This window comes from Scyliorhinus torazame, chromosome 14, assembly GCF_047496885.1.
Source record: "Scyliorhinus torazame isolate Kashiwa2021f chromosome 14, sScyTor2.1, whole genome shotgun sequence".
In the NCBI taxonomy this organism is placed as follows: Eukaryota; Metazoa; Chordata; class Chondrichthyes; order Carcharhiniformes; family Scyliorhinidae; genus Scyliorhinus; species Scyliorhinus torazame.
This window is the reverse complement of record NC_092720.1, coordinates 169404954-169427685: the sequence shown is the minus strand read 5'-3', so window position 1 is coordinate 169427685 and position 22732 is coordinate 169404954. Positions and strand designations below refer to the sequence as shown.

At 47.5% G+C, this 22732-nt stretch overlaps 1 protein-coding gene across 1 annotated transcript in view; it reads right to left on the bottom strand.

The window, feature by feature from the left end:
* Positions 1–17118, bottom strand: part of LOC140390208 (uncharacterized) — a 238667-nt gene extending 221549 nt beyond the window's left edge. The window contains exons 1-2 of the mRNA XM_072475174.1: positions 16961–17118; positions 15645–15745 (exon numbers count right to left, since the gene is read on the bottom strand). The gene's annotated coding sequence lies outside the window, so the exon portion shown is untranslated. The remainder of the gene's footprint in view (positions 1–15644; positions 15746–16960) is intronic.
* Positions 17119–22732: the final 5614 nt, after the last annotated feature.

Sequence of the window (22732 nt, the reverse complement as noted above, 5' to 3'; positions counted from 1 at the left end):
CCGACATCAGTTTCAGCTTGAGGGATAGAAACTGGGGACATGAGAAATACTCAAGTGGTAGAGGTAAAGGTGATCTGATGGGAGATAATAAGGAGAGTGTACCTCAGACTAAAAAAGAAATCCAGGAGGGTGGAAGAGACATGGAAAGTTTAAAATGTTTTCACTTTAATAAACTAGGCCATGTAAAGTCACAGTGTTGGTGGTTGAAGAAAAGCACTGGGAAGGCTGATGTGGTAAAACAGGATAAGACAGTGGGGTTTCTTAGAGTGGTAAAGGAAAGCCCAAGGGAAGCGAAGGAGGTGCAAAAGATTGTACAGACTGTTCAAGAGAGATTGATAAGAAGGTGCCAGATGTCTTTAAAGAATTTACTTGCATGTGTATCAGGGTGAGCAGGTAAAGAAGTCACAATTTTAAGAGATATGGGAGCTAGGTAATCTTTAATGATAAGAGATGAGGAGTTATGTAGTTTGGGAAGAATGTTACCAGAAAACGTGGTAATATGTGGAATTCAGGGTGAGAGGAGTAGCGTTCCATTATATAAGGTAAGGTTGGAAAGTCCAGTGAAGAGTGGTGAAGTGGTAATAGGAGTAATAGAGAAACTATCTTGTCCAGGAATACAGTTTATCTTGGGAAATGATATAGCTGGATCGCAGGTGGGAGTGATGCCTCCTGTGGTTGATAAGCCAGTGGAAAATCAGACAACTGAAGTGTTGAAGGACGAATATCCTGGGATTTTTCCGGATTGTGTAGTAACAAAATCGCAAAGCCACAGGTTAAGACAAGAGGAGAAATCAAAGAGTGAAGATGAAGTTGAAGTGCAATTATCAGAAACGATTTTTGATCAGATCGTTGAAAAGGAACAAGAACAGGTGGAGGATGAGGCGGATATTTTCAGTTCAGGAAAATTGGCGGAGTTACAACAAAAATATATAGAAATAAAACGGATGTATCAGAAAGCATACACGGAAGAGAAACCTGCGTGTATATCAGAGTGTTATTACCGTAAAAGTGATGTCTTGATGAGAAAATGGAGACCTTTACATATGCAGGCGGATGAAAAGTGGGCAGAATTTCATCAAGTAGTATTGCCGGTAGGGTATAGAAAGGAGGTGTTGCGAGTTGCACATGAAGTACCAGTGGGAGGTCATTTGGGAATAAGGAAAACTCAAGCTAAAATCCAGAAACATTTTTATTGGCCTGGACTACATACAGATGTAGTTAAATTCTGTCAATCATGTCACACATGTCAAGTGATCTCAAGCAGTGGCAAAACCAGCACCCTTAATATGCATTCCAGCATTTGAGGAACCTTTTACAAGGGTCCTAATTGAATGCGTAGGACCTCTTCCTAAAACGAAAAGTGGGAATCAATATCTTTTGACTATAATGGACGTGTCTACTAGGTTTCCAGAGGCCATTCCAGTACGTAATATTTCAGCTAAAATGATTGTGGAGGAGTTACCTAAATTCTTTACGCGATATGGACTACCCACAGAAATACAATCGGATTAAGGATCAAATTTTACCTCGAGGTTATTCAAGAAGTAATGGATAGCTTAGGAAAAAAACAATTTAAATCAACTGCGTGCCATCCAGAATCGCAGGGAGCGTTAGAAAGGTGGCATCAGACATTGAAAACAATGTTGAGGGCTTATTGTCAAGATTATCCAGAAGCTTGGGATAAAGGAATTCCATTCGTACTGTTTGCAATTAGGGATGCACCTAATGAGTCAACCAAATTTAGTCCTTTTGAACTAATTTTTGGTCATGCTGTAAGAGGACCACTTAAAATGATTAAGGAAAAATTGGTGGGTGAGAAATCGGAAATTACATTCTTGGATTACGTGTCAAATTTTAGGGAATGATTAAATAGAACAGGTGAATTGGCTAGACAACATTTGAAAGTTGCACAAAATGTGATGAAACGGGTCGTGGACAAGAAATCCAAAGTTCGTAGTTTTGCCAGTGGAGATAAAGTTTTAGAGTTGTTACCAGTGGTAGGTGAACTTTTAAAAGCTAGGTTTTGTGGATCTTATCAGATTGAAAGGAAATTGAGTGAGGTGAGTTATGTGGTTAAAAATACCAGATAGAAGAAAGACTCACCGAGTGTGTCATGTGAATATGCTTAAAAGGTACTTTGAAAGGGAAGGAGAAAAAAAGGAGGAGGTTTTAATGATTCTAACTCAAAGTGACGAACCAAATTCAGATGACTGTGAATTTGACATACCTCAAATTAAATTGGAAAATGAGGATGTTCTTAAAAATTGGGATAAATTGTTGAGTTATCTTCCAGAGGAAAAATGAACTGACCTGAAAGAGTTATTGTTATCACATTGGCAAGTTTGTGGAGATAAATTGGGAAGTACTAAAATGGCTATACATGATGTAGATGTGGGAAATGCTGTTCCAATCAAACAACATCCATATAGACTTAACCCTTTAAAATTGGCACAGGTCAACAAAGAGATTGAGAGTATTCTTAAAAATGGCATAATTGAAGTGGGTTGCAGCCAATGGAGCTCACTCATAGTGATGGCACCAAAACCTGACGGTACCCAACGGTTGTGTGTGGACTATGGAAAGGTTAATGCAGTTTCAAGAACGGACTCTTTTATCCTATCCCACATTTGGAGGATTGCATTGAGAAAGTGGGACAATCAGCTTTTATTTCCAAATTGGATTTACTTAAAGGTTACTGGCAGGTACCTTTATCCGAAAGGGCGAAGGAGATTTCAGCTTTTGTAACTCCAGATGATATATACCAATTCAAAGTTATGCCATTTGGCATGAAAAACGCCCCAGCCACATTTCAACAGTTAACGAACAAAGTCGTTTCAGGATTACCCAATTGTGCGGTATACATCGACGATCTGGTAATTTTCAGTCAGACACGGAAAGACCATTTTAAACATCTGATGGAGTTATTCAATCAACTTCAGGAGGCGGGTTTGGTGATAAACCTAGCCAAAAGTGAATTTGGAAAAGCCCAAGTCACTTTCCTTGGCCATACAATCGGACATGGTTGAATGGTCCCACGGGATGTGAAAACAAAAGTTATTGGGGAGTTTCCGATACCCTCGACACGACAGGAAATAATGCGATTTCTTGGTATGAGTGGATTTTACCGGGAATTTCTACCAAATTTTAGCAGTGTGGTCGCTCCACTGATGGACTTGCTCAAGAAACGTAACAAATTCCAGTGGACAGCGGAGTGTCAATGGGCATTTGACGGCCTGAAGGCTGTGTTAACCACTGCTCCTGTGTTAGCCATCCCAAATTATACCAAACCATTCAAAGTGGCTGTTGATGCGAGTGATGTGGGTGTAGGTGCTGTGCTTCTACAAGACGACGACGAAGGGCTAGAGCTGCCTGTTGGTTATTTTTCAAAGAAATGTAATTCTCACCAGAAAAAGTATTCGACGATTGAGAAGGAGACTTTGGGTTTGGTGCTGGCTTTGCAACATTTTCACATATATGTGACCAGCAATCCGTCTGACACCGTTATATATACTGATCATAATTCATTGACGTTTTTGGAGCGATTCCGGAATAACAATGCAAGGCTGTTTCGCTGGAGTTTATTGTTACAGCCATTTCATTTTAAAATAGTACATGTGACAGGATAGGAAAATGTGATAGCCAATGCTTTGTCAAGAATGTGATGAATGGAAGGATTTCGGTTGGAGGAAGAAGAACGGGAAAAATGGACTTTATTATTATGCCCGTTTGTGTGTGTTGTCTTTTGAAACGATAAAGTATATTTGCTGTGTGCATTTCTTAAAGGATGGTGAAAAGGTGAAAAATGAAACCATCTTGAAGTTGATGGGTTTTTTTTCTTGGGGGGAAGATGTCATGTGAGAGAACCTTTAAGAAATGGGTGTTTAAGAAATGTACCTTTAGAAAATGGAGCTGCTCATGTTACTAGAGTGATGTCAGAGTGTGGATGGAACTGAGCTCTACTTCTGCTTTTCAGTTTCAGTTTGAGAAAAAGCTTGCGTGTGTCTGAGTTTTTCAATGAGCTGCATCTGGAGTTAAAACAAAGGACTGTACTGTTGATCTCTGCCATCCAAAGACTAACTCTGGATCATTTGGTGAATTCAGAAGACTTACAAATGTTTTCAGTAGTGACTGTAAACTCTGATGTGCTTATGTTTAAAGGCTTGTTAAGTCTTTTGGGTGAAAAAGGACAGGTTACTTAGTGTTGTATTCTTTGGGGGGTGTATTTGATTTGCTGGTTGCTAAGATGATCACTGTTTGTTTTAGAAAGGTTAACTTGAGTTCATAGAATAAACATTGTTTTGTTTTGTTTTTTAAAAATACTTTTCATTTCTGCTGTACGACACTTGTAGAGTGGGCCCTGTGCTCCCCATACCACAATCTATTAAAAGTTGTGGGTCAGGTGAACTCCATGATACACTTTGGGATTCTCTAATTCCTGACCCATAACATCAGGAACTGATTCTAATGCGGAGGCAGATAAAAACTCCAAATTTCAGTTTGAAATTTTTCCAGTTTAGGCTTAGTTTATCGGTCGTCCTGAAGTGTTTTTTCAGACCTTCCATCTTACGTTCAGTAGCTTGATGTTGTCTCTGAGACCTGTGTAGTGGCGTGATTGTTCTTCTTTTCTTCTTAAAAGCTAAACTCACTTTCTAAACTCAATGGTTACTTTTAGGAACATACTCCTAAAAGTTACATAATTTTTTTTAGATTTCCACTCCTGGTAGCATGTGGTGTACTTTGTGATTCTGTTATCAGGATGGATATTGAAGTGTTCACAAAGATAACAGAAGTTAATTTCATGAACGGAGTTAACTTTTATTTACACTACCTATTAAAGCTCGACCACTTACTCCTATAGTAAGTAATAATCTAGTAATCTGCAATCTACACTCTACTGACACTAGTCCCTACACTCTATAACTGTACTCTACACTCTCTAGACCTCCTCTCTGAACTCTCTACAGCCATCTCCCAGAAGCCTGTGAGTCAGAATTTTATATAATTCTGCATCTAGCTCCATGCAGTGGTTAATTATATGATATTAATCCTTTGTATTCTGAACATTTCACATAATGTCACAAGCACCACACAGTCGCTGATGCACATCAGGAGGCAATGATGCCAGGCAAGACAGCAGTCGGAGGGCTGCTGGATCCCAGGTCTCAGCTGGGTCCCAGCCAGATGTTGAGCCTATGGACCAGGCTATCCCAGAGCTGATGGAGAAATTAGGGAGTGGCTGAAACATTCAGAGGGAGAAGTGAGCGACACTCCAGCAGGTCCATAGACAATTGGAGGAGTCCCAGAGGCTACGGGAGGAGATGTCATCGGCAATGCATGGCACCAAGGCCTACACTGCTAGGGTGGTAATTGCAGTGGAGAGCCTGGTGCCCAACGGCAGCAGCATTAGTGGAGGTATCCAAGGCGTGGTGAAGTTTGTGATGGCCATGTCTGAGGGTCTTGGCAGAATGTCTGAATTACTGGGGGACGTGATCCAGTAATAGGTTGATGAGGTGCCATGGGAACATGTCCTGGTCTCAGATGGGAACTACAAAGCTTTTTCCACTCACAAGCAGGCATTGTTGAGGCACTGCAGAGTGCGGCCCAATTAGTGAGGAGCATTGCCGAGGGCGTTGACACCATGGTGCAGACTCTGATGACACAGGGGCAGCCAGGACTTGAACCAGCTACCCTCTGTCCTGAGGTGAGCCCCAGGGCCCCATGGGAACCGACCGGGAGGACGGGGTGCGAGGTGCCAACCCTGACCCATCCCATGGAGTGGGGATGGTAGTCACCAGCTCCCCCGAGTTCCACCCCTCTGACGATGCCGAATCTCACAGCTGGTACACAGGAAGGCACAGCTGTGCATGTGCCGTCGACAAGTGAGCCGGGGCCCTCCCACCCCAGAGCCCCATGAGGACGTTTGCCAGGAGCATCGAATACCATGGGATGTGATAAGCAGCTGTCTACCTCCACCTCTGATGTGCATCCTGGGGACATACCTAGACATCGCTTAGAGCTAGGAAGACTAAGTACATTGAGGATCACTGAGAGCACTTGGGGAAAGAGGGGGAAGGGGGTAGGTAGTGGGTTAGGGGGGGTGGTGGGAAGAATACGGTGGCACCATCGAGACAATGGGGCACTGATGGACACTTGTGAAACCTTAAAAACCCTTCAAAGCATCCAGTATGACACCTCTGTCACTTTCTTCCACAATGTGGCCCTACCTCCGAACGCTTGGCCCATCTCTCCAGGCATGGCCATTAACCCCCCCCCCCCTTCCACACCCCCCCCCTCCTCCCCCCTCCCCCCCCCCCCTTACCCCCACCGAGCTCTCACATGATGGGTGTGAGCAAGCACTCAGCAGACTGGTAGAGGTCAGACTTTGGCATAGATTGAGGAGCATTGACGCTCAGCTCTCTGCTGGTTATCATCACTCCCTTGCCCTCAACAGTGACCCGCTGACAGGGCTGATACAGTCCCTGCACCGTGGATTGATGTAACACGGATCCAAGGAGGGTGGCAAATGGGGGTGGTGGGGTGAGAGGGTAGCAATGATGGACCAGACCACATCCTCTGTGAAGTGGCCAATTATGAGGGCCACCCTGGCCCTCTGGGCTTGCCAGACCCTCGCCGCTGTTGCCTGTGCTGCTGCCTCTGATTGGTCCTCCAGTTTCTCCCCGGGATCATCCTCCTTCCGGTCCGGCGCCTCCTCATCATTCTCATCCTCATCCTCCTTGGAGGTGGCTACATGTTCCTCATCCCCCACCTCCGCATGTCACCACACTGCTGTGCCAGGCTATGGAGGATACAGTAGACTATCATAAAGCAGGCGACCATCCGGGCAGTGTACTGGAGTGCACCACTGAAGTGGTCGAGGCGTCGGAACCGCATCTTGAGCAGTCTGATGCACCGCTCAACGGCAGCTGGTATCGCCACATGGTCCTCATTGTATTGGGTCTCCGCAACCGTGTCCGGCCTCTGTACTGGCTTCATTAGCCAGGACCTCAGCTAGTACCACTTATCCCTCAGCAGCCAACTGGCCATCCTAGGGTGGGCCTCGAAGAAGCTGAGGATGTCTGTCTGCCCCAGGATGTAGCTATTCTGCACACTCCTTGGGAAGTGTACACACACGGGCATGATCTTCATGTGGTGATCGCACACAAGCTGGATATTCAGAGAATAGAACCCCTTCCTTTTAGTGCAGGGCACTCACAGCTGGCCACATGTGTGCAGCCTATCAGCCCTTGAACCTGGGACATCCTGGGGATGGTGGAGAATCCTTCTGCCCAGGCATCCTGTTAGGATTGATCCTTGTAAAAGTTCATATAGTTTTCTGCCTGGGCAAACAGACATCCATGACCTGTCAAATGCACCTGGGGGCTGTGGCCTGCGAGATGCCATAAATGTCCCCCCTCGAGCCCTGTAAAGAGCCCGAGACGTAAAAGGTCAGGACTACAGTGACTTTGCCGGCCACCGAGAGTCCTCCTTCTCCATGTGGTGCCAGGTCCGCGAGGGTATGCCACAGATGCCGCTCCATCTCCTTGTTGAGATGAAGCCTCCTGTGGCAGGTGCTGTCCGTCATCTACTCTAACGACCAGCGACACTTGTACACCCTGGGCCCTTGCAGGCCTCCCCCTCTGGATCTCACCCTGGCCTGCTGAGCAGCCGGGTCCTCAGGGTCCTGGCAAATGTCCTCATGGGGCTCTGGGGTGGGAGGGCCCAGGCTCACTTGTCGCCACCTTGAGCCTCTGTAGGCCCTGCTGCTGCCGCCGTCTCCGGCATCTGGCCACTCTGCTTTCCAGAAGCACCACTAGGGCTTGTTCTGTGGGGTCCGAAATACCATCTATACCGTTCAATATCTGTAAGGCATTGGGTGAAGGTGTTAGACTGACAAACAGGGGTCGTTCCCACCTCGGACACTCTATTACCACATTGATCCCCCACTCCCGCTCTCCCCCACACCCGGAATGCTCTGCCCATGCATTCCTGGCCACCGAGCTCCCCCACCGCTCACCAGGCCCTAGACCCTGTACCCCGGACACCCGCTCACAACATCACCAGACCGGGTGCTGGCCCCCTCCCCATTGCACTCACCCACCCCCAGGCCGTGGACATGTTCCTAGTGCTGGGCCCCATCCCTTGGGTGTTCGGATCTCGGCTGTTGCATGTGTGGTGTCGCCTCTCGCAGTTCAGGCACAGTGTCCAGGCATCACAGTTTGATTGAGATGCGAGGCAATGGCTCCCTCATGCTACATGGCCCACGGGAATCCACTTGGGTTGTGTGAAGTGCTCACTTAATCACAATAGCCAATTCAGCAATAGCCTTCAGCCACATGGCCAGAGGCCTCTGTGGACGGTGAGGCACATGGGAAGGGACAAGGGTTGCCCCCAGAATTGGTCCGTACAATCCAGGGGTTGGCATGGAGGAGCCGGGCGCAGATGTCCCCCAGCGGACCACTCCCTCCCCCCCCCACCAATTCTGACCCCTCCTCCCATGGCAGCCCACTCCAACCGAGGGTGCCGCCCCCACCCCCCTCCCATCCCCCGGTTGCCCCCCCAGCCCCATCTGGCACAGAGGCAGCAAGCCCAGTGCCCTTGGGCTCATTGCCATGCAAAGATGGCTACTCACCTCCTTGGCTCCCCGCAGAAGCCCTTCCATCAGGTTCATGCTTTCAAAAGGAGTACTAATCGGCGCCAGCTTGTTCACTTGCTGGGGAGACGGCTGCATCATGGGACACCGTTGGATATCGGGTGGCTCCCATTAATTGTATGGAAATAGGGCTTTTGCGGAGATTATTGGTTTCTCGCCACAGTATGGCGGGATCCCGATTTTGCCAAAGGGAGCGGGCCGGTTGCATAGCAAACCATTTGTTGCCTTGTGCAGTTCTTGTTTTTGGCCTCTCCCGCTATTCACCGGCCTCATCGTGCTCTCACGCGAGCGAAACAAGGCCAGAGAATCACACCCACTATCTTTTTTGCAATACTTCTTCCAAACTACATATCTCCTTATCTCACCATTAAAGATTGACTTGCTCCTGTATCCCTTAAGATCTTCATCTCCTTACCTACTCGACCTTGTACATATGAGTAAACATTACCATCACAAATAAAAGCTTTAAAATGTTCTGGTCCCTGTTTATCCACCAATCCCTGAGCAAGTTGTTTGACAATGGTATTTCCTCCCACTTTAATAAAGGATTATCCTTACCGAGTCTGTCTTCCCAGTACTTTCCTGAAGCTACCAACACTTTGACTTCACATGTCCAACTTTATTGCAATGGAAACACTTAACTTTTCTTATTTCTCTTCCACTATCATATTTTAATCTGAGGCAAACTCTACCTAATATCACTAATTAAACCTTCTTTGCATTTACCAGCTGTAAATTTATAATTTCCCCAGTTTCTATCCTGCACAAGTTGAAATTTAAGTTGAAAACCAAACTTTGGTTTATGAACCAATTCAAAATCATCCGCTCTTTCTGCTGCCAGTCTCGCAGTTTTAACCCTTTGCTCTTCCACATGAGTTCTCACTACTGAGGACAGTGAATCTTTAAATTTCTCCAAAATAATTGTTTCCCTCAGAGTGTCATATGTTTGGTCTATTTTGAATGTTCTTATCCACCTATTAAAATTATTTTCTTTAATTCTTTTGAATTCCATATATGTCTGACCTGGTTCTTTCCTTGGATTTCTAAATTTCTATCTGTAGGCTTCCGCCACTCGTTCATATGCACTTAATAGGCTAGATTCTCTGCTGTCGGGATTCTCCGTTGCGCTGGCAGCGCACCCACGCCCGCGGATTTCCAGACGGCATGGGCTGCCCACAATGGGAAACCCCATTGGATGGCTGGCGAGACGTAGAATCCCGCCATCGGCGGGGGTGGGCCCCACCAAGGACAATCCCACCAAATATGTTTTTTCTCACCTCATCATAATCCCTAGATACCTCCTCTGAGAGTGATGCAAACACTTCACTTGCTCTATCTACCAACTTTGTTTGAACTAACACTAACTGCATGGTCTTTGGTCAATTCAATTGTTTAGCCACTTTCTCAAATGAGATGAAAATGACTTCCATATTTTTCTCTTCAAATCTTGGCAATGCTTGAATATATTTAAACATATCCCGACTAAGCTTTTTACTATAAAGTGTTTCTTCTTCGTCTAGACTTTCCTCAGCTTCTGTCTTTAACTTCAACTTTTTAAGATGATGTTCTCCTTGCAGTTCTAGATGTTCATATTCTCTCTCTCTTTCAACAAACAAAGATCAAAGAAAAGTACAGTACAGGAACAGGCCCTTGGGCCCTCCAAGCCTGTGCCGACAATGCTGCCTGTCTAAACTAAAATCTTCTGCACTTCTGGGGTCCGTATCCCTCTATTCCCATCCTATAGATGTATTTGTCAAGATGCCCCTTAAACGTCACTATCGCCTCTGCTTCCGCCACCTCCAACAGCAGCGAGTTCCAGGCACCCACTACCCTCTGTGTAAAAGACTTGCCTCATACATCTCCTCTAAACCTTGCCCCTCGCACCTTAAACCAATGGCCCCTAGTAATTGACCCCTCTACCCTGGAAAAAAGCCTCTGACTATCCACTCTGTCTATGCCGCTCATAATTTTGTAGACCTCTATCAGGTCACCCCTCAACCTCCGTCGTTCCAGAGAGAACAAATTGAGTTTATTCAACCTCTCCTCATAGCTAATGCCTCCATACCAGGCAACATCCTAGTAAATCTCTTATGCACCCTCTCTGAAGCCTCCACATCCTTCTGGTAGTGTGGCGACCAGAATTGAACACCATACTCCAAGTGTGGTCTAACTAAGGTTCTATACAGCTGCACCATGACTTGCCAATTTTTATACTCAATGCCCCAGCCAATGAAGGCAAGCATGCCATATGCCTTCTTGACTACCTTCTCCACCTGTGTTGCCCCTTTCAGTGACCTGTGGACCTGTACTCCTAGATCTCTCTGACTGTCAATACTCTTGAGGGTTCTACCATTCACTGTATATTCCCTACCTGCATTAGACCTTAGAAAATGCATTACCTCACATTTGTCTGCATTAAACTCCATCTGCCATCTCTCCGCCCAAGTCTCCAAACAATCTAAATCCTGCTGTGCCCTCTGACAGTCCTCATCGCTATCCGAAATTCCACCAACCTGTGTGTCGTCTGCAAACTTACTAATCAGACCAGTTACATTTTCCTCCAAATCATTTATATATACTACGGACAGCAAAGGTCCCAGCACTGATCCCTGAAGAGCAAAGGTCCCAGCACTGATCCCTGAAGAGCAAAGGTCCCAGCACTGATCCCTGCGGAACACCACTTTCTTATCCCTTTCTTCCTTTGCTGATCTTTCCATTTCTACCTCAATCTCCCTCCTTACCATTTCCTTTTGAAAGCCCTGTCTTTTTCCTTCTCCTCGCTCTTTTTCTTTTTCCTCTCTCTCTTTCTGATTACAATTTTTTCAGTTCTATTTCTTTCTGTTTATCTTTTTCCTGCATTTCTAATGGTTTCATTCATAATTAAATTCTAGCTAATTCTAGTGATTCAGTTTGTGTCTGTGGCAAGTTTAACTATTGAGCTGTGGCTTGTATTATTCTCTACCTTTCTCACCACTTCTGGGGCGTCATTCTCCGACCCCCCGCCGGGTCGGAGAATGGCCGTTGGCCGCCGTGAATCCCGCCCCCGCCCCCGCCGAAGTCTCCGGTACCAGAGATTGGGCGGGGGCGGGAATCGGGCCGCGCCGGTTGGCGGGACCCCCCGCTCAATTCTCCGGCCCGGATGGCCCGAAGTCCTGCCAAGAAATTGCCTGTCCCGCCGGCGTAAATCAAAACTGGTATTTACCGGTGGGACCAGGCGGCGTGGGCGGGCTCCCGGGTCCTGGGGCGATCTGACCCCGGGGGGTGCCCCCACGGTGGCCTGGCCCGCGATCGCAGCCCACCGATCCGCGGGCGGGCCTGTGCCGTGGGGGCACTCTTTCCCTTCCGCCTCCGCCACGGCCTCCACCATGGCAGAGGAGGAAGTGACTCTCCCCACTGCGCATGTGCGGGAAACTGTCGGCGGCCGCTGACGCTCCCGCGCATGCGCCGCATTTCCGCGCCAGCTGGCGGGGCAACAAACGGCATTTCCGCCAGCTGGCGGAAAGAATGATTTGCTCCAGGAATGATTACATGAAGAAATAGGGCTTTGGTATTTTTAAAACAAAACTTTATTTTGAATACAACATTAACTTTTTTTAAGCTTACACCTGAAATGAACAGCTTACAATTACAAATTAAACACTACTACTCAATTTTCCATTAAACAACAACAAAAGAAACATACAGCCTCAATCTATCTTATTGTGGGGGAGTTGTGGACTCAGGGTCGGGCAGATCAGAATTCAACTCCTCTCTCCAAAGTTTCTCCACATACTGCCTCTCTAAAGCCTTTAAAAATGTCTCTCTACATTCTTTGGCCCCACCCAGCAATAGCCTCATCTCCCCAAGCTGAAAAACAGGTTATCTCTGCATGCTGCAAAACACATTAACACCCCACAGGGACTTTGTCCGCCAAACCACAGTACATTAGCCTTGACCAAAAAACACATTCCCTTGTCAATTTCACTTTCTGGCTGCGAAAAGCACCCAGGCCCTGCAAAACAGAATTATTTTCAAACAAACATGACCACTGCAGCCAAACATACTCTAACCCCAGGCTTTTAACCCTATATTGCCCAATACTTAGAATCCAATATTTCTAAAGTCATCACAAGGGTCAGACGATCTCAGCCTAAGTGTGAAATTTTAAAACTGGCTTCAGGATCCGGACATTCTGATTATATAGGAATATTTTTCTTTATCCAATTACTGGCTATGACAGCATTTATTGCTTATGGATGAATGGGTGAAATGGTGAGTGCTGGGTAAGTGGGTGACTGGGTGAGTGGATGAGAGGGTCTGGAGATGAGAGCTTGAGTGGGTGAGAGGGTGAATGAGCGAGAGGGTGAATAGAAGAGAGGGTGTGTGGATGATTGAACAAGTAGATAGGTGAGGTGGGTGTGACAGGTATGAGGAGCGGTGGCAATTGAATAATGGAGTAGATCAGCCTGGTCTAGAATTGTGGGGTCAGTTTGAATGGGGTAGTCCAGTATTTGGGTTCAATTGTAGGTAGACATTGTGATATTATCATAACTATCAGCATTACAAGAGTTAATGTAGTATCATGAATAGCCACTAGAGGGAGCTGTAGATACTACTATATAAAGCAGTGATGCTAGACCTTAGGGGAGGAGTGCATGCAGGAGACAGCTAGTAAAGGTCATAAGAGCAGTTAGTGTGAGAAGGTTAGATTATAGTTTATACCAATAGTGAGATTAGCAGTAGATGAGTGTAGTTAGATGTTATTGATCAATTCTGTATTCTAAAAGGACTAAGTGTCGAAACCCAGTTTAGTAGCGTAAATAAAATCATTGCTTTGTTTAAGTAAAATCTATACTGTGGTCTTTGTGGATCACTACGCCTACCATCCTAAATAAGCAACACAATGAACACCACATGGTTCCAGGAGTATATTCCTTGAAAGAAACAGTAATTAGATTAGAACTATATAGCTTTTACTTAAACAAAGCAATGATTTTATTTATGCTACTAAACTGGGTTTCGACACTTAGTCCTTTTAGAATACAGAATTGATCAATAACATCTAACTACACTCATCTACTGCTAATCTCACTATTGGTATAAACTATAATCTAACCTTCGTACAAACAGAACAGGGATCGCTGTTCAGAAGATACAGACGAGCATTACTACATGTTAAGCACAAGGTTCAATCTCAATATGAAAACGTTGTTCCACGTGACGACATATTCAAGGACATTGCCTTTCCAGATCCATGTTTAGCAGACACAGCTCGAAAATGTGACAGAGCAATCCAACGCCTTGAACATTTCACTGAGGCATTATACCAGACGAAGACGACCTCCAGAGAGACTGAACTTGTGATTGTGAATTTAACCTATACTCATCTAAGTGATGTAACTGTCAATACAAAAATAGTGTATGATAATAATATAGTCATAGTTACTATTTATTTAAACTGCAAAACACCTATAGGTTAGGGTTAAAGAAAATATCACAAGCACTGTAATAATATTTTCTTTTACAAAGAAGGGGGGGATGTGATATTATCATAACTATCAGCATTACAAGGGTTAATGAAGTGTCACGAATAGCCACTAGAGGGAGCTGCAGATACAACTATATAAAGCAGTGATGCTAGACCTTAGGGGAGGAGTGTATGCAGGAGACAGCTAGTGAAGGTCATAAGAGCAGTTAGTGTGAGGTTAGATTATAGTTTATACCAGTAGTGAGATTAGAAGTAGATAAGTGTGGTTAGATGTTATTGATCAATTCTGTATTCTAAAAGTACTAAGTTCAAAACCCCTTGTGTAAACAAATTCATAGCTTTGTTTAAGTAAAATGTACAGGCAGCACGGTAGCACAATGGTGAACACTGTTGCTTCACAGCGCCAGGGTCCCAGGTTCGATTCCCTACTTGGGTCATTGTCTGTGCGGAGTCTGCTCATTCTCCCCGTGTCTGCGTGGGTTTCCTCCGGGTGCTCCAGTTTCCTCCCACAGGTCCCGAAAGATGTGCTGTTAGGTAATTTGGACATTCTAAATTCTCCCTCTGTGTACCTGAATGTGGAAACTAGGGGATTTTCACAGTAACTTCATTGCAGTGTTAATGTATGCCTACTTGTGACAATAAAGATTATTCTTATTATTAAAAGCTAAACTGTGGTCTTTGTCAAACACTATGCGAACCATCCTAAATAAGCAACACAAAGAACACCACAGATATGTGGATTTGGGGTACAGTTTAGCATGTAGTGATCTGTGGCTTGTCGTCAGGTCGGTTGGCGGAGTAATCATGTAGTCAGCAGTGTGGTATTGTGGTCGATAGGTTATCAGGTTAGTTCGGGAGCTTGGTCAGCTTCAGTGGGTGTAAATGTGTGGTTTGTGGCAAATTGGACCAGACTGGGGCATTGTCGGGTCGGAGGGGTAGTCGGGTCGGGTGGCTGAGGTAGGTGGGAGACTGGTTATGCATTGTAATGCTTTGTTGAGATACCGAGCTATTGGACCAGATATTAATCTGCCCAGTATTTCGCAAGTAATCACATGTCACCGAGAGTTTTACAGCACAGGAAGAGAGGCCCTTCGACCCATCATGTCTGTACCGGCCATAATATTGCTGAGTCCCATATACCAGGATCAAGACTCCACCCTGAGCTCAGAGTCAAAGCCATTCCGACAACAGTTGAATAAACTCATCGAAAATTGAAAATTCCCTGGAAATACGAACATGACTTCTGCAGGGTCCTGACGCTCATTTCCCTGACTGCATCCCATCTCCGACAATCTGGAGACGGGAAAATTTCAGTCAGAAATCTTTCCAGTCAGTGACGATTACCCAATATCCCCACTGACCCAGAGACCTGGGACAATATGTTCTCTCTCCCCTGTCAATGTAATATTGTAACACACATTCCCACAAACACTGACAATCCCACTCCCAGTAAAATCCCAGAGAATTTCCCGATCTGCAGAATTGACAGCGACAGAGTGAATATAGAAAGCTAAATTCTGTACTTACGGCGAGAGACCAACGAAAAACAGAGGGAGATGAGGAAACGATCAGGAAAAAATTATGGGAATCCACTGTCCCTATTCCAATCAGTGACTGGGAATAAAACACTGAGGAAAACAAAAAACACCGTTTATAGGCTGAGAAAAACAAAATAAACGTGTCCAATGAGATTCCATTTTAGTTTCACTGCAAATCTGATTATTTCCTGAACTCAACCTGCTGAACCAGTTTATGAATGATTGACATGTCTCATTTGTCACCAGTTACTGAGAAGATTTAACTCAAACAAAGTGATTTCAGGCTGTGAAGCAACACCGAGGGGATTTTCCACCAACACAACATTGGGATGGTCCTGTCCTGTCGGAAGTCCATAGAATTTTAGTTGGCATCTCCTGCGGTCTTCCCTCAGACAGCGGGGCCAGAAAGTCCCAGTGTAAGTGCGACATTGTAAGACTGGTTTAAAACGATCCAGACTGGGATTATATAGGAATCTTTTTCCTTAAACACTAACAGGGTGTGAGTGTCGCTGACTAGGACAGCATTTATTGCCCATGGATGAATGGATGAGTGACTGCATGCGTTAGTGGGTGATAGGTTGAGTGGGTGAATGTGTGAATGGTGAGCGGGTGAATGGGTGAGTGAATGAGAGTGCGAGAGGCTGAATGGGTGAGTGGGTAAGTAAGTGTGTGGATGAACGGGTGAGTGAATGAGAGTGAAAGAGGATGAATGGGTGATAGGATAAATGGGTAAGAGGATGCATGGAGGAGAGGGTGAATAGATGCATAGGCGAGTGGGCGAGTGGTTGAGTAAGTGTGTAATAGTGATGTGGTTAGCTGAACAGAAAAGGTAGGTAGGTGTGATGGGTACGAGGATGGCGGGAATTGATGCCGGCCATTATATTGCTAAGTCCCACGTATCAAGGCCAAGCCTCCACCCTGAGCTCAGAGTCAGAGACATTCAAACAGCAGTTGAATAAACCCATCAAAAAATTGGAACTTCCCTGGAAATACGGGCATGTATATTTGTGTGTCCGGACTTCAGCATTGTCCTGATGCTCATTTCCCTGACTGCATCCCATCTCCGACAATCTAGGTTTGGGAAAATTTCAGTCAGAAATCTTTCCAGTCAGTGACGATTACCCAACATCCCCACTGACCCAGAGACCTGGGACAATATGTTCTCTCTCCCCTGTCAATGTAATATTGTAACACACATTCCCACAAACACTGACAATCCCACTCCCAGTAAAATCCCAGAGAATTTCCCGATCTGCAGAATTGACAGCGACAGAGTGAATATAGAAAGCTAAATTCTGTACTTACGGCGAGAGACCAACAAAAAACAGAGGGAGATGAGGAAACGATCAGGAAAAAATTATGGGAATCCACTGTCCCTATTCCAATCAGTGACTGGGAATAAAACACTGAGGAAAACAAAAAACACCGTTTATAGGCTGAGAAAAACAAAATAAACAACGTGTCCAAGGAGATTCCATTTTAGTTTCACTGCAAATCTGATTATTTCCTGAACTTAACCTGCTGAACCAGTTTATGAATGATTGACATGTCTCATGAAAATATCCAATTGAAAGGCCAAACTGTCATTTGTCACCAGTTACTGAGAAGATTTAACTCAAACAAGGGGATTTTCCACCAACACAACACTCGGATGGTCCTGTCCTGCCGGAAGTCCATAGCATTTTAGTTGGCATCTCCTGCGGTTTTCTCCCCATACAGAGGGGCCAGAAAATCCCAGTCTAAGGGAGGAATTTCAAGATTGGCATTAGGCTCCAGACATTGGGATTATTGGGAAACAGGACAGCCCCTACTCTATCTGGTGATGCATCGCAAATTAAGAGGATTGTTTAACCCGGGTCAAACTCGATGACTGTAAGGACTGCTTGACATGATAGAAAGCCTGTTCCTGTGGCCCCCCTTCCAATGCCAGCGAAATTTTTCAAACAAAAATGTTTCCGTTTTTACAACTCAACAAGGGATACTTTAAACATTATTTAAATAATATAGTGAACTTACAACAAAAACTAGAAGAGAAAAACAAATAGCAAAAACACAAAATAGTGCTCCCCCCCCCCCCCCCCCCCGCCCCCCCTGGGTTGCTGCTGCTGTCATTTCTATCTTTTCATTATCGTTCCGCGAGATAGTCAAGGAACGGTTGCCACCGCCTGGAGAACCCCTGAGCCGATCCTCTCAACGCAAATTTTATTTGTTCCAATCTTATGAACCCTGCCATGTCGTTTATCCAGGCCTCCACACCCGGGGGCTTCGCTTCCTTCCACATGAGTAGAATCCTACGCCGGGCTACTAGGGACGCAAAGGCCAAAATGTCGGCCTCTTTCGCCTCCTGCACTCCCGGTTCTTCCGCAACCCCAAATATAGCTAACCCCCAGCCTGGCTTGACCCGGACCTTCACCACCTTTGAAATTACCCTTGCCACACACCCCCAGAACTCGTGCAGTGCCGGACACGACCAGAACATGTGTGCGTGGTTCGCCGAGCTTCCTGAGCACCTCCCACACCTGTCCTCGACCCCGAAAAACCTGCTCAGTTTTGCTCCCGTCATATGTGCTCTATGTAGAACCTTAAATTGAATCAGGCTAAGCCTGCCACATGAGGACGAGGAATTTAACCTACTTAGGGCATCCGCCCATAGCCCCGCCTCGATCTCTTCCCCCAGCTCTTCTTCCCATTTTCCCTTCAGCTCCTCTATCGTCGCCTCCCCCTCGTCCCTCAACTCCCGGTATATTTCGGACCCATGCCCCCGAAATCACTCTATCTTGGATCCCCTGCGTCGGGAACTGCGGAAATTCCCTCACCTGTTGCCTCGTAAATGCCCTCACTTGCATATATCGGAAGGCGTTCCCTGGGGGCAACTTATATTTTTCTTCTAGCACTCCCAGACTTGCAAACGTCCCATCTATAAACAGGTCCCTCAGCTTCCTAATTCCTGCTCACTGCCAACACTGGAACCCCCCATCCATCCTGCCTGGGACAAACCTGTGGTTATTCCTTATAGGGGACCACACCAAGGCACCCGTCACTCCCCTGTGTCGCCTCCACTGCCCCCAGATCCTCAAGGTTGCCACCACCACTGGGTTTGTGGTGTACCTTTTCGGGGAGAACGGCAGCGGCGCCGTCGCCAGCGCTTTTAGGCTCGTTCCCTTACAGGACGCCATCTCCAGCCTCTTCCACGCTGCTCCCTCTTCCTCCCTCATCCGCTTACAGACCATCAACACATTGGCGGCCCAGTAGTAGTCACTCAAACTCGGCAGCACCAGTCCCCCTCTGTCCCTACTGCGCTGCAGGAACCCCCTCTTTACTCTCGGGGTCTTTCCCGCCCACACAAAGCTCATAATGCTCCTATCTATTTTTTTGAAAAAGGCCTTTGTGATCAGAATGGGGAGGTACTGAAACATGAAAAGAAACCTCGGGAGGACCACCATTTTAACTGCCAGCACTCTGCCCGCCAGCGACAGCGGCACCATATCCCACCTCTTAAAGTCCTCCTCCATCTGCTCCACCAGTCACGTCAGGTTAAGTCTATGCAGGGTTCCCCAGTTCCTGGCCACCTGGATCCCCAGGCATCGGAAGTTCCTTACCACTCTCCTCAGTGGCAGAGCATCTATCCCCCTGCCCGGTTCCCCGGGGTGCATCACAAAAAGCTCGCCCTTCCCCATATTTAGTTTGTATCCCGAGAACTCTCCAAACTCCCTAAGTATCTGCATTACCTCTGGCATCCCCTCTACCGGGTCCGCAACATATAGCAGTAGATCATCTGCGTAGAGCAACACTCGGTGTTCCTCCCCCCCTCTAAGCACCCCCCTTCACTTCTTAGAACCCCTCAGCGCTATGGCCAGTGGTTCAATTGCCAACGCGAACAGTAACGGGGACAGGGGACACCCTTGTCTTGTACCCCTATGTAGCCGAAAATATCCCGATCTTTGCCGGTTTGTAACTACGCTTGCCATCGGGGCCCCATATAAGAGTCTGCCCCATCTAATAAACCCCTCACCGAACCCAAACCTCTTCAGCACCTCCCACAGGTAGTCCCACTCCACCCTATCGAATGCCTTCTCTGCATCCATCGCCGCCACTATCTCTGCCTCCCCCTCCGGTGGGGGCATCATCATCACCCCCAGCAACCTTCGTACATTAACATTCAGTTGTCTCCCCTTTACAAACCCTGTCTGATCGTCATGCACCACCCCTGGGACACAATCCTCTATCCTTGTCGCCATCACTTTGGCCAGCAGTTTGGCATCTACATTTAGGAGTGAGATAGGCCTGTATGACCCGCATTGCAGCAGGTCTTTATCTCGTTTCAGGATTAGCGATATCGTCGCCTCCGACATTGTCGGGGGTAGCATCACCCTTTCCTTAGTCTCATTAAAGGTTCTCGCAAAAAGCGGGGCCAACAGATCCATATACTTCCTGTAGAATTCCACCGGAAACCCGTCTGGTCCCGGGGCCTTCCCTGCCTGCATGTTCCCCAGTCCGTTAATCACCTCATCCACCTCGATTGGCGCCCCCAGACCTGCCACCTCCTGCCCCTTCACCTTCGGGAACCTTAGCTGGTCCAGAAAGTGTAGCATTCCTTCTTTGCCCCCCGGGGGTTGGGACTTGTATAGCCTCTCATAAAAGGTCTTGAACACCTCGTTCACTTTCCCTGCTCTCTGCTCCAAATTTCCCATTTCGTCCCTAACTCCCCGATCTCTCTCGCCGCCATCCTCTTCCGAAGTTGTTGGGCTAGCTGCCGGCTCGCCTTTTCCCCATACTCATATTGCATCCCCTGTACCTTCCTCCACTGTGCCTCTGCCTTTCCCGTGGTCAGCAGGTCAAACTCGGTATGTAGTCTTCGTCTTTCTCTGTATAGCCCTTTGTCTGGGGCCTCCGCATATTTTTTATCCACCCTCAAAATTTCCCCCACTAATCTCTCTCTTTCTTTGCCCTCTTGTTTCCCCTTGTGGGCTTTAATGGAGATCAGCTCTCCTCTAACCACCGCCTTCAGCGCTTCCCATACTACCCCCACCTGAACCTCCCCATCGTCGTTGACCTCCAGGTATTGCTCAATACACCCCCTCACCCTTCCGCAGACCCCCTCGTCCGCCAGTAGTCCCATATCTAGTCACCAGAGTGGGCGCTGCTCCCTTTCCTCTCCAAGTTCCAGATCCACCCAATGCTGGGCGTGATCTGAAACGGCTATGGCCGAGTACTCCGTTCCTGCCATTTTCGGGATCAGTGCCCTTCCCAAAATGAAAAAGTCTATCCAGGAGTATACCTTATGGACGTGGGAGAAGAAAGAGAATTCTTTAGCCATTGGCCTGGCGAATCTCCACGGATCCACTCCCCCCATTTGTTCCATAAATCCCTTAAGCACCTTGGCCGCTGCCGGCCTTCTCCCGGTCCTGGATCTGGACCGGTCTAGCCCTGGATCCAGCACTGTGTTAAAGTCCCCCCCCATTATCAAATTTTCCACCTCCAGGTCCGGGATACGTCCCAGCATTCGCTTCATGAATCCCGCGTCATCCCAATTCGGGGCATATACATTCACCAGCACAACCGCCTCGCCCTGCAGTCTGCCACTCGCCATCACATACCTGCCCCCACTGTCCACCACTATGTTCTTAGCCTCGAATGATACACGTTTCCCCACCAATATTGCAACCCCTCTGTTTTTCACGTCCAACCCCGAGTGGAATACCTGTCCCACCCATCCTTTTCTTAGTCTAACCTGATCCGCCAACTTCAGGTGCGTCTCCTGGAGCATGACTACGTCCGCCTTCAGTCTCTTTAAGTGCGCAAACACCCGTGCCCTCTTAATCGGCCCATTTAAGCCTCTCACATTCCACGTGATCAGCCGGATTGGGGGGCCATTCACCCCCCCCCCCCCCTCGTCGACTAGCCATCCCCTTTTTTAGGCCATCTCCTCATCCAGGTCCCGCGCACCCGTCTGTCCCCCAGGTAGCGCCTTCCCGCCCCGACCACCTCATCTCTTACCAGCTCCCCCTTGCACTCAGCAGCAGCAACCCAGTTGATCCCCCCCCCCCCCCCCCCCGCTAGATCCCCCTCTAGCTTGATTACTCCCCCCATATTGCTTCCGGATGTCAGTTAACTCTGGCTGACCTCGACTTCCCCCGTTCACTCTTTGACCTCCCTGCGTGTGGGGCTCCCTTCCTTCCTGCGCCCGTTTTCCCGCTATAATTTCCATAGCGCGGGAAAATACCCGCGCTTTCCTCTCGGCCCCGCCCCCTATGGCGCAGTTCCCTCATTCCCCTTCCCTGTCCCTTTTCCCACCGGCGCCCAAATTTCTTAATGGGGGGGGGGAGAAATTCCCCGTCCAACATTGCTGTACAGTAGCCCTCCCCTTTCCCCACTTTACATTCCTGTACCACCACCTCGCTGCTTCTCTCAAAACATCAAACTCTCAAATCTAGTCCAGTTTCTCTTCTTGGATGAATGTCCATGCCTCCTCCACTGTCTCGAAGTAGTGGTGCTTGCCCTGATGCGTGACCCACAGTCGCGCCGGCTGCAGCATCCCAAATTTAATTTTCTTCCTATGGAGCACCGCCTTGGCCCGGTTAAAGCTCGCCCTCCTTCTCGCCAGCTCCGCACTCCAGTCCTGATACACACGAATCACCGCATTCTCCCATTTGCTACTCCGTGCCTTCTTGGCCCAGCTCAGGACCATCTCTCTGTCCCTGTAGCGATGGAACTTCACCACTATTGCTCTTGGTGTTTCACCTGCCTTTGGTCTTCTCACGAGGACCCGGTACGCTCCCTCCACTTCCAGGGGGCCCGTTGGGGCCTCAGCTCCCATTAGTGTATGGAGCATCGTGCTCACATACGCCCCAGCGTCTGCTCCCTCTGCTCCTTCGGGGAGACCTAGAATCCGTAGGTTTTTCCTCCTCGAGCTGTTCTCCAGGGCTTCCAGCCTTTCTATGCACCTCTTGTGTCGTGCCTCGTGTGTGTCCATTTTTACCACCAAGCCCTGTATCTCATCTTCATTCCTGGCTGCCTTTGCCTTCACGGTGCTCCATCGCCTGGACCTTTCGTGTTTCCTTCAGTCCCTCGATTGCC